A 12,498-nucleotide genomic window follows, 5' to 3' on the forward strand; every position below is an offset into this window, starting at 1 on the left:
TATTTCAAAAACGAAAAGAATGGGCATAACAACTTTACCTATCGTTCTAACACAATTAAATCAAATGGTAAAGTTATTAATATTAAACAGATATGGGTTCCAAAAGGAACCATATGTCCTAACTCTCAAGGACCCAAGCAAGCTTGGGTACCCAAAATGAGAAAATGAGGATGAACACATAGGTGTACCAAGATACCCATGGAACAAAAGAAACTTAAAATATACTTATGAAAAGTTATTAACAAAAATCAGTAATCCTTGCATCTCATCATTATTTTTGCTTAGTATTTGATATAAATTGCTAGTAGTGATCAATTTTGTGATATAGAAAATACTTTTGGAAATATAATCAAATCATTTCATTTATAGTATACTTTACTTGCTATTGGATAAGTTGCTAAATGATTAATCAATTTAATAACTCTATGAATTCTCTATATGCTTGATTGATAGTTATTATCCATGGCATTATTGTTTATTGATCATAGATATGAAATGTGTATATGCACTATGAATACCAAGAAACCATCCTTGGCATATAAAATCAACTCATGCTAGTATGTACTTAATCTCAAAAGACCTTGCCATTGGCTTACTTAGATTATCCTCTTAAAGGTCAAAGTTTTACTATGCATGCTAACTAAGGAAACAAACAAAAAAATTTCTAAATCTAGAGATGTTGTTTCCAACACTAATTTTACAAAAGCTTACATTAGCCTTGTTCTTGGCACTCAAATTAAAATATTTTCTGCATTGGCACAAACTCACAAAAAGCGATCAAATGATAAAGGTTTGCAAACTATGAAATCATGGCATAGTGATTGAAAACCAATTTTGTGTTAAGTTGTGCACAGAAAAATAATATTTTCAGCACCAAGGACACCTTAAGTAAAATAGGATTAATAGAATTCTTGAAGAAATGAAAAAGATAATTGTGTATGATAGTCATCTACTTAAATGATTTTTTTTTTTAAAAAAAAAAAACTATCATCACTGCTTGTCATACATATGATTTCTATTAGATCTATTTTTGATGAAAACTCCTTTTGATCTTCTGAAAAATGGAAAATGAACCATTGCATATCTTTCATATTTTTCAGTCATACACGTTATGCTTGATATGATCTTATGAAAATAATGCCAAATCTGATAAAGATACTTCTATCCTTGGATATCATTCATCAAGCAATGCATATAGAACATTCATGAAAAATTCTAGTTGTAGAAGTATCAATTCATTTTATTCTTTATGAGACTAATGATTTATTATCAAAATACTAAAATCAAATTATATGGTTAATCTTTTACATATGCACTTAATGAAGAAAAATTGATGACTACTAAAAGACTAAATCAAGAAAAGAGGAAATAGATCTTGATAAAGATTCTTGCATGATTAGAAGTAAAGATCATCATTATCATGTGCTTGCTTCATGAGCTTTATATTCTGTCAAATGAATGTGTAGAATTCACTCCTATGTGGTTACTTCATTAAAAAGGAGATCTATGAAAAATAACCACCATATTTAAAAATACACATTACATATATGATAAAGCAATATGTGATTTAGAACAAGCATCAAAAGCATGATATATAAAAGCTTAAGCAACCTTTTTGATAGAAAGTAATAGTGATAAATCTATGAATCAAAAAGATGAATTTGTGATATCTTATTTGCTCAAAGTATGCATTGATGACATCATTTTTGGTTCTACTAATGAAGAGTTATATTGCAAAGTGAGTTTGAAATATGATGAATGAATTAACATCTTCTCTCAAACTCCAAATTAAGACAAACAGGAAAGGGGATCTTCATTGACCAACGTTAGTCCACAAGAAAACTCTTATAGAAGATTGGCATGCAGAAGGTATATCTATGACCCCATCTTGTAGAATTTGAAAAGGATGAGCAAAGTAGATCTATTGTGTTAAAGCTGTATTGAAGCATGATAGAATAATTATTTTATCATACAGCTAGTAGACCAGATTGTATGCTCATTATGTGACCTTGTGCAAGACTTCAATCTAACTTTAATTAATCATATTTTATTGATAACAAATAAATCATAATCTGAATTTTGATAGAAACAAATGTTTAAGATAAATTGATTAAAACATAGTTAACATATCTTATTGATAATTATCTTAAGCAAATAGAATCTAAACTAAATTGACTTGAACTATCTTGGTTAATGAATCTATCTCTTTAGTTCAAATGATATGTGCTTGCTTATATTTAGGCAATCTCTTGAGTAAAGTGACTCAACATGCAACTATTTGAAGGAAAAATTTCCCGAGTTGTCCGATAAAATCGAACACCAGGCATGAAAAATCAGTTTTAATTTTTTTTATTTTATTTATAACAATTATAAATATTAAATTTAACTTTTGTGTAAAATTACCTCAAGGCCGTAGCGGAAGTTGGTCGAGGTAATTTGAATCTGGATCTGGATCTAGATCCCTGAAGGTAGCTCTGCGAGGCCTGGATCTACAAGCCCTCTACTTCGCACGCACGTCAAACTTCGCAAGAAGGTTGGATGATGTTTTTACTCGTGCAAAACAATCTTTTGCAAAAGGACCCTTGGAAGAAAAGAAATCCAGAAAAAGGACGTTCCCTTTTCTCTTTCTTTCTTTCTTCTCTTTCTTTCTTTCTTCAGTTTCTTTTCTCCCGTTTCTTCACAGCACGCACAAGCCACAGATGCCCGTCTCTTGATCCCGATCACAGAGGGAATGGAAGGGAGGAGAGGACACCGGATCTGGGCCGAACTCCAAACCACCAGAGAGAAAGGACTCCTTCCTTTCTCTTCTTCTTCTTCTCCACAGAATCAAATCTCCTTCTCTATCTGACGTTTTCTTCCCAAGAAAATTTTTTTCTCTCTCTCCATTCGAGAGGAAACGGTGGCCTACAAATAGGCCAACGCTGAGAGGAGTTAAGAGGCGTAATGGTCCAGCGTTATTGAATTCATTCATTATCAAATATGAATGAATTTGATAACGATTGTTTCAAAAACAACCATGGAATAAACCAGCGATTAATGCCTATTATTGCCGGATTTCAAAAATCAAATTGGACTGGAATGTTGGCGGTTCAAAACCGCACATTCCGGTCCAGTCGGCCGTCTGGCCGGAGGCCGGTTGGCCGCGCAATCGCCGGTCGGAAAGCTTGCGGACGCGTGAAACAGAGAAGCTCTGTTTCATGCGTCCCAGGTGAGTCACGGCTCACAAAACAAATGCTAAGGGTCCATGTGAAGGGAGTGGTCCACGGGTCCATGGCATTTATTCACGGTCAGCAACCACACAAAATGGGAAAAGTCAACTTGATACAAATGGGTTAGCCCATTTGATCATAAGTTAGTCTATTTGGTTCTAAACCAAATTTGCAGCCCATTTGAATGAATTTTTGACCCGAAAAAATTCCACATGAGTCTGACTCATAGGAGATTCAATTGGGTCTAGTTTCGGCTCGATCCAAATCCGACTTAGATCAGAACAAATACGAAATTAAATCCCAATTAAATCATGATCGAGCCCAATTACACTAATTTAGACCCAATCAAATCCAATCTCAACAATTGAGTCCTGATCAAGTTCAATTATATTAATTAAAACTTGATTGACCCGAAATACAGACTTAATTAGTTGTTCATCCATGAAATTTAGCATGTACCTCATGTTCAGTGCTAGCTGAACATAGACAGAGCCAAATTCCAAATGACCCATAATTTAATTCTTAATTAAATTGGGTCAAGACCTTCCTACTCAGCTTGACTAATGTGCGTGACTCCGATAGGTTCGAACACTAAGCCGGTAGTACATGGACTACTCCATGCACTAATCGAGGTAACCATCTAGCAATGATACCCGACGTCCGGATAGGTCAAATATGCAAAGCAACATTCAAGAACCTAGACGTATGGTTGTTGCATAATTCATCCCTATGACCTTCGATGCTCAAGATGACCTCAGAGTGGACTGTCGAACTCTGGGTCCGGTCATTCATAGTGTATTTCAATTAATCAAATCAAGTGACTTATCACTTGGTTTACCCTGGCCAAGGTTTTACTGAATTGAAATACAGTGAGACATCAACTCCTAAAATCTGAAGCGGTCAATCCCATCTTGACTCATACACAGACTTCGCGAGTACTTGACTGCACCCAGCATCCTTCCGATCCCTGAATTAGAAATTCAGGTCATCCAGTGCCTAAGTACAGTGAGTTGCTTGCAAGTCACCGTGACAGTCTCAGGTCTAAGGGGTACTTATGCCCATACGTTTTACGAGCTAACTTCCGACAGTGGAGTGCTACGCAGGTGAGTCACTATTCAGTGACAATGTACTCTTACATCTCACCTGTATGCCATACAGTGTCTCCACACTCCTTGATTTAAGAGGACAACCAACTAAATGGCACACAACGACCTATACTTGACATAGCTATCGTCCAATTGACAGCTCGTCATTTGGTCGCGAACTGGTTTAAGGACTAAATGATAAAACCTCTTTTATCCACTAAATTAGTCCTAAGGACTTCATCACAGTACACAGGAGTTCAATTTAAAGATGCAACACTTGTGATGAATAGAAAATTGCCAGAATAAATTTTTATTCATTTTAATAAAACATATACATAATTCAATTTCTTACAACTAATAAATTGGCTTTGGGACACAATTCCCAACAACTCCCACTTGGACTAAAACCAATTTGTACAGTATCTTATACCCATCTTCGATTTGTGATAATCGAACTCCTTTACAGAAAGGGCTTTAGTGAATGGGTCAGCTAGGTTCTCCTTTCCATCGATCTTCTAAAGATTGACGTCACCTCATTCCACGATCTCTCGTACAAGGTGGTAGCGACGCAGAATGTGCTTGGTCCTGTGGTGAGACTTTGGCTCCTTTGCTTGTGCAATGGCTCTAGTATTGTCACAATACAAAAGAACTGGACCATTGATTGAGGGAGCAACACCAAGTTGATTTACAAACTTCTTGATCCAAACAGCTTCCTTTGCCGCATCTGATGCAACAACATACTCTGCTTCGCATACAGAATCGGCTACTGAATGCTACTTGGAACTTTTTCAGCAGACTACTCCTCCATTCAGGATAAACACAAATCCAGACATACTCTTACTGTCATCATGGTCTGACTGAAAACTAGAGTCTGTAAACCCCACAAGTTTTAAGTCAGATTCTCCATAGATTAACCATTGGTCCTTAGTATTTCTTAAATACTTAAGGATGGTTTTCACCACCTTCCAATGGTTCTCACCCGGATCAGACTGATACCTACTCGCTACTGCTAGTGAGTAAGCAACATCCGGTCTTGTACATGTCATGGCGTACATAATAGAACCTACTGCAGAAGCATATGGGATTCTACTCATACGCTTTCTCTCTTCGGAAGTTGTCGGACAATCTTTCTTAGAGAGAGAAATTCCTTGGCCTATCGGAAGATAGCCCTTCTTGGAATTCTCCATGTTGAACCGCTTCAACATAGTGTCGATGTACGTGGATTGGGACAATCCAAGCAACCTCTTAGATCTATCTCTATAGATCTTCATCCCTAGGATGTAGGATGCTTCTCCCAAATCCTTCATGGAGAACTGTGATGACAACCAGAGTTTCACATTCTGTAATGCAGGAATGTCATTTCCAATTAAGAGAATGTCATCCACATACAAGACAAGGAATGTGATCACTGAACCGTTAGTCCACTTGTAGACACAAGGTTCTTCTTCGTTCTTAACGAAGCCATACGTTTTGATAGTTTTATCGAAATGTATGTTCCAACTTCGAGAAGCTTGCTTAAGTCCATAAATAGACTTTTGTAGCTTGCATACTTTGGACTCGTCTGTGGATGTGAAACCCTCAGGTTGTATCATATACACCTCTTCTCCCAGCTCTCCATTTAGAAAAGCTATTTTCACATCCATTTGCTAGATTTCATAATCCATATATGCTGCAATAGCAAGCATGATCCGAATAGATTTTAGCATTGCCACGGGGAAAAAGTCTCGTTATAGTCGATGCCATAACATTGACGATACCCCTTGGCAACCAGACGGGCTTTATAGGTCTCCACCTTTCCGTCTGCGCCTCTCTTTCTTTTGAAGATCCATTTGCACCCTATGGGTTTTATCCCTTCGGGTGGATCAACTAGTGTCCATACACTATTGATTTCCATGGATTCCATTTCGGATCTCATGGCGTTAAGCCATAACTCAGAGTCGGACCTCTGCATAGCATCCATATAGGTGATCGGATCCTCATTGTTCTCATCGAGCTCAATGGGATCTGCGTCTTGGACCAAGAAACCATAGTATCTATCCACTTGACGCAGTACTCTACCTGATCGCCTTAATGGTGCTTCTACATTGGGCTCCGGGTTTGATCTAATTGAATCCGGTTCTGTGGGTTCAGTAGATTGTGTTAAATCTTCCACCTGCTGAACTTCACTAAGTTCAACCTTAGAGGCAACAATTCCTTCACTAAGGAATTCCCTTTCCAAAAAGGTTGCCTTAAGTCCTACGAACACCTTTTGTTCATTAGGAAGGTAGAAGTAATAACCCCTAGTTTCCTTGGGGTGCCCTACAAAATAATACTTATCGGACCTAGGACCAAGTTTGTCAGTTTGAGAACGTTTAACATAAGCCGGACATCCCCAAACCCTAAGGTATGAAAGTGTCGGCTTACGCCCAGTCCATATCTCATATGGAGTCTTCTCAACAGACTTACTTGGAACCTTATTTAGTATTATACACGCAGACTCTAAAGCATAACCCCAAAAAGATAGAGGCAGACTAGTAAACCCCATCATGGATCGAACCATGTCTAACAGAGTTCGATTCCTCCTTTCGGATACACCATTGTGCTGAGGTGTTCCTGGAGGGGTCCATTGTGAGAGAATCCCATTCTCCTCTAGATAAGTCAAGAAATCACCGGAAAGGTATTCTCCTCCTCGGTCTGACCGAAGGATCTTAATACTCTTTCCAGTCTGTTTTTCTACTTCATTACGAAATCGTTTGAACATTTCAAATGATTCCGACTTATGCTTCATCAGATAGACATACCCATACCTGGATAGGTCATCTGTGAAGGTTATGAAGTAGGCATAACCACCTTTGGCACTTACGTTCATAGGTCCACATACATCAGTATGTATGAGGCCAAGAACATCGCTAGCTCGTTCACCCTTTCCAGAAAAAGGTGACTTGGTCATCTTACCCAGAAGACAGGATTCACAAGTTGGCAATGATTCACAATCATTGATTTCTAAAATGCCCTATTGGGCTAACCTGTTTATCCTGTTTTTATTTATGTGACCTAGCCGGCAATGCCATAAATAGGCTTCATTGACATTATCTAACTTAGGGCGTTTATTAGAGGTGTACATTACATTCACAGGCAGTGATAGAGTATAAATGCCATATTTCAATTGTCCACGAAAAATTTTAATACCATTCAAAATGATATCACAAAAATTTTCTTTTATTGATAAGCAATAACCATTTTTGGCCAAAAGGCCTACAGAGATGACATTCATTAAACATGTTGGACAATAATGACAATCATCTAATATGACTACTCTAGATTCAAAAACAAGCTCAATGACTCCTAAAGCTAGGACTGGAACTGATCTTCCATCTCCAACGTTCAGGAATCTTTCGCCACTCTTGAATCTTCTACTAACTTGAAGTCCCTACAATGAATTGCAAATATTAATTGGACTTCCGGTATCCAATACCCAAGCAGTAGAATCATAAATAGAAAAATTACAAGGTGTTATCATATAATTACCTTGTACAGCAACTGTTTGCTGTTTTTTCTTCTTAGGCCTGTTTGGATCAAGGGACGCTATGTAAGCCGGACAGTTCCGCTTCCAATGACCCATCTTCTTACAGAAGAAGCACTCTGCCTTGCTCTTATCGGCTTTACGCTTCTTAGTCTGGCTGGGCTTAGAGACCCCAGCACGAGCTTTTTGCACCTTCTTCTTCTTTCCTTTCTTAAAGGAAGAAAGTCCTGCAGAAGTCCCACCTACCACATTCACCGACTCCTTTTTGAGTTGGTGATCCTTCTCATAGGTCTGCAGTAAACCTAGCAAACCATGATAGGATACTTCAGGTTTAGTCATTCTATAATGACTAAGGAAGGTCAGGTAGGACTTGGGAAGTGAGTTCAAAATGGCGTCCTTGCCCAATTGCTCGTGCAAAGAAAAGCCAAGTTTACTTAGGCGATCGATTTATTCGACCATATACAATACATGATCGGTGACCGATGCCCCTTCCCTCATGCGGGCATTGAATATAGCGCAGGAGGTCTTATGTCATTCAACATCATCAGGTGTGCCGAAAGACTCCTTCAACATTTGAAGGATTTCCACTGGCTACGCTTCCTCGAATTTACGACTAAACTCGTCATTCATCGAGGCCCTCATGATGCAACGCACTGTAGTGCGATCGTTGAGCCACTTCTGATAAGCGTCTCTGATTGCACGTGGTGCATTGGCTGCAGGTTCCTCAGGTGTAGGATCCGATATCATATATAGGATCCGCTCATGCTCTAATACTATTTTCATCTTTCGATACCAGCTATCGAAGTTAGGTCCATTAAGCTTATCATTGTCTAATAGTGTTCGGAGGGACAATGAGTTAGCCATATCTGAAAAATAAAGGAAAAACCCAACTAATTAGTATATGATTTATTTAATCCTAAAGACTTGGACTTTAGTCAAAAGTTTTCTCCCACTATTTTAATCGAATTAATAGCCTCTACCTTTAATTCGAGGAATTACTTTAATTCCCTAGTGAGTACTAGAATCCGCATAGACTGCATACGGGCTCGAGGAAGGCTCGGCCAACCCATTTGCATCTAAGGGTAGGTCTATTACCAATTGTTTCTCTAACCAATTTCTAGTAATCAATTTTGCCCCAGGTGGTAATCAGTAGGCGGAGGCCTCCACTGAAGATCCTGGTTAGGTCCAACCATTAATGAACTAACTCGATGACACTACCTAATGTATGATCAGGCCCGAGGAAGGCTCGGCCAACCTAATCACAATTAGATAGCTCAAAAAGCTATCATATAACGAAGGATAATTCCAGTATTCAGAGGAACACCAGACGGAAGCGTCCTGCATGTTCAACTGTAATATTGGACCCATTATCATTCACCTTAATGGGAGGCTATGATCTAGTTATCTATATAACTTTATCATTGTTGACCCCCTAATAGATTTTGATGAATACAAAACACTAGAGTAAAATTCCATTATATCTTAACAATTTAATTGAGGAATTCATATGTTTTATTAAGAATATTGTTAAAAAATGTCTAGGCAAGTTCCCATAATTTTTATGAATTTATTGAAGAATATTTTGAGTTAAAGAAAACAGATCAGGGACAGCCGAGACGTCTCCGGATAGTTTCAGAGACGTCTCTGGCACAAACAGGAAGAACCGGCACACTTGGAGACGTCCCCGACACCTGCCGAGTCGTCCCCGCGTTAGCGGAGTCGACTCTCTCAGTAGCGGAGTCGACTCTCTCAGTGGCGGCAGAAAGACAGTTTTCAAGAGATATGCGCGAGACGTCCCCACAGTAAGCCGAGTCGTCCCCGCAAGTAAAAAGGAGACTTTCCGAGTCGTCCCCAAGATAGCGGAGACGGCTCTTTCAGGGTTTTCCAGAGAATAGTTTTTTGGTAATAAGGAAGCGGAGTCGACCCTGAGACAGCGGAGTCGTCCCCATGCATAAAGTGCAGACAACCCGAGACGTCCCCTGAAGGAGCGGAGTCGACTCTCTCAGGAAATTCCAGAGGACATGTTCTTCGGAGATAAAGAAGCGGAGTCGTCCCCAGATCAGCGGAGTCGTCCCCATTCAAAAAGTGCAAACAAGCCGAGACGTCCCCTGAAAGTGCCGAGTCGACCCCAGACAATGGAAAAAGTAAAATCTTGTAGCCGAGACGTCTCCCGTTGAAGCGGAGACGTCCCCGGAGCGACTGGAACGCGACTGACAGCTTTTCAGGTTTGGTTTGAATTTCAAATCCTTCTTTCTTTGTCTCTAACGGCTATATTTGCTTTTTGGGCTATAAAAGGGACCTCTTAAGTGCTTCTTAACAACTCTTCACCAACCCAAAGCTAGATCATTCAAGAGAGAAGTAAGAAAGAAAAGTTCAAGGGAGCGAGTGCATTCAAGTGAAGAAATCAAGTGTTTTCAAGCTTCCCAAGTGATTTCAAGCTCAACCACTCTCGTGCACTTGGGATTCAAAGCTCACACTCAATCCTACGCGCTCCACATCGGAAGAATCAATATCTCCCACGCTTCCAACGGCAAAACAATTCTTCCGGGTTCAATTGTTCATAATTGTTATATTTGCTTTTTAGAGCTTTTATTTTCTTTTGTAAACTCTTTCATTGTGGTGCTTGTTCCAGTCAAGGGACTTGGAACAAGGGAAAGGCGTCCCAAGCCTAAGTGAAATTGGGGGTTTTGGGTTTGTTGTGAGCCCGGTGTAAAACAACGAGTTGGGTAGTGAACTCGCAAAACTACCGTACTGTAATCGTGGATTATAGTGGAAATTCCCAAAGGTGATTTGGGGAGTGGATGTAGGAGCAGTGGAAGCTCCGAACCACTATAAAACCTTGTGTTTGCGATTGACCTTTCTCATTCTTCCTTCTTTACGTTAGTGCATATATTCGTGTGTTTTATTTTTTAATTAGTCAAAAGTTTTTAAAACACCCAATTCACCCCCCTCTTGGGTGACCATCTCTGGGCAACAAGTGGTATCAGAGCGGGTGCTCTGTGTATTTCTTGAAAGACCTAACCGTCTTAGCCAAAGATCTAGATGGCAACACCCTTTAACAATGTTCCCGCCGAGGGGCAAGCAACCAATAGACCTCCACTCTTCAATGGGACAAATTATACCTATTGGAAGACTAGAATGAGAATCTTCATTCAAGCACAAGACTATGCCTTGTGGAGGGTTATAGTCAAGGGACCACAAGAACCATCACATGTGGTTAATGGCATTCGAGTTCCCAAACCTGAGGAGGATTGGGATGAGAATGATGATAGGATGGCTCAACTCAATTCTAGAGCCATGAACTCACTATTTTGTTCTTTAGATGTAAATGAGTTCAATAGAGTCTCTACATGTAGTTCCGCTAAGAAAATATGGGATAGGCTTGAAGTTACCCACGAGGGTACAAATCAAGTCAAAGAGTCCAAAGTGAACATTCTAGTTCACAAATATGAATTGTTTAAGATGGAACCTAATGAAACCATCACATGCATGTTTACACGTTTTACCGAAATTATTAATGGCCTAAAAAGCTTGGGCAAATCTTACACTAACCCCGAACTTGTGAGTAAAATTCTCAGGTCACTGCCAAAAGCATGGGAAGCAAAGGTCACGGCGATTGTAGAAGCCAAAGACCTCAACACTTTGGGGCTAGAACAACTCTTGGGCTCATTGATGACGCATGAGCTCACGATGAAGCAGCATGAAGAAGAGTTGCCAAAGAAAAAGACAATCGCACTCAAGGCTACCTCAAGTGTATGTGAAGAAGAGAGCAGTGAGAGTGAAGAAGAAAGTCAAGATGAGGACTTGGGTTTAATAGTAAGGAAGTTTAAAAAATTCATGAGAAGAAAGAAACCCTTCCCAAGAAAGAAATTTGGAGGGAGAAATGATTGGGAAAAAGAAAGGAAAAAAGAAAGAGACCCAATCGTATGCTATGATTGCAAAAGACCGGGACATATTCGTTCCGAATGCCCTCAACAAAAGAAGTATTTTGTAAAGAAGAAGAAGAAGGCATTGAAGGCAACATGGGATGATAGTGACACATCATCCTCCGAGGAAGAGAAGGAAGAGACCGCCAATCTATGCTTCATGGCGTTCGAAGACGACGAGGTATGTCAAAACCCAACCATAAATTTTACTTTAGAAGAATTATATGAGGCTTTTCAAGAACTTATGGGTGATTGTAGTATGTTAGGAGCAAAGAATAAAGAATTAAAAGCCTCCAATCAAAAACTAAAGAAAAATATTGAAAACTTATTAATTGAAAAGGAGAGCATTAAAAATATTGACACTACTAACCTAGAAATCAAAAATTCAAAACTGAGAATTGAAAATGAAAAGGCAAAAACACTAATTAAGGAATTAAATCTAAAAGTAAAATCCCTACTCGATAATAATACCTCACTTGCACAAAATGTTGAATCTCTTAAAAAGGATAAGGAAGAACTAGTCAAAGAAAATTTGAATCTTAAGAATGAGGTACATAAATACAGACCAATTGTTGAAAAATTTACACAAAGCTCTGAAAAATTAAATCTTATTCTTTCAAATCAAAGAGCTGTTTTTAATAAAGCCGGATTAGGATATAAAACTAATGAGCAACAAAAGTATCTAAAGAATTTCTTTGTAAAAGCAAAAGACGTAAAAACTGAAAAACCAACATGCTTTCTTTGTGGAAAGAATGGACATAAAGCCTACTCTTGTA

Source organism: Phoenix dactylifera, unplaced genomic scaffold (assembly GCF_009389715.1).
Source record: "Phoenix dactylifera cultivar Barhee BC4 unplaced genomic scaffold, palm_55x_up_171113_PBpolish2nd_filt_p 001816F, whole genome shotgun sequence".
NCBI lineage: Eukaryota > Viridiplantae > Streptophyta > Magnoliopsida > Arecales > Arecaceae > Phoenix > Phoenix dactylifera.